The sequence below is a fragment of the Mandrillus leucophaeus genome, unplaced genomic scaffold, assembly GCF_000951045.1.
Source record: "Mandrillus leucophaeus isolate KB7577 unplaced genomic scaffold, Mleu.le_1.0 Scaffold1458, whole genome shotgun sequence".
NCBI classification, from domain to species: domain Eukaryota; kingdom Metazoa; phylum Chordata; class Mammalia; order Primates; family Cercopithecidae; genus Mandrillus; species Mandrillus leucophaeus.
The window spans coordinates 44,335-44,986 of NW_012101430.1; the positions used below are offsets into that span (position 1 = coordinate 44,335).

Sequence of the window (652 nt, forward strand, 5' to 3'; positions counted from 1 at the left end):
ACAGAAGACAGAGCCAGTTGTGTCACCTGCTTCCCTGGGGCAGGGTTTCAAGGTCTCACATCCCATATGTGGCCCACTCGGCTTCCCCCGAGCATCCTGGTGTGGTGGGGTAACCATGGCCCTGGCCACCCCACTCACAGGGCCCGGTGACATTGCTGCAGTTACACCACCTCGAGTGTCGGACTTACTGAGAGAGCAGGGAAGGAGCCAGATTCCATGGCGACCCGGGAGACTGGCTCCAGTCTTGGCCTCAGGTTCACAGAAGGAAAATGGGCCAGTGTGCTAGAGCCATGCTTCTCAAAATGTGGTGCCTGGACCAGCAGAGCAGCATCTATGTCACCTAGGAGCTTGTGGCAAGTGGGAGTTCTAGGGTCTGCCCCAGGCCTGTGAAGCCGGAAGTTCTGGGGGCAGGGCCAGCAAGCTATACGGACAGGCCTCTGGGTGACTGTGATGCCTGCACATCTCAAGAACCATCGGCCTAGATAGCCTCTGAACACTAACGGCTCCTGGTGCGTCTGGAGAAGACACAGGCCACGTCTGGGAGGCAGGGGAGATGGACTAGCACACTCCTCCTGCCACAGGGCAGCATGATGCTCAATTCCTTCAGAAGGATGTCCTTCATCTTTTCCATGCCGTGTGTGTTCACCCTGGC

General features: G+C 58.0%; 1 pseudogene; it reads left to right on the forward strand.

Annotated features, from left to right (window-relative positions):
• LOC105535397 overlaps nucleotides 1–652 on the forward strand; it is a 22,259-nt pseudogene that overhangs the window by 12,551 nt on the left and 9,056 nt on the right.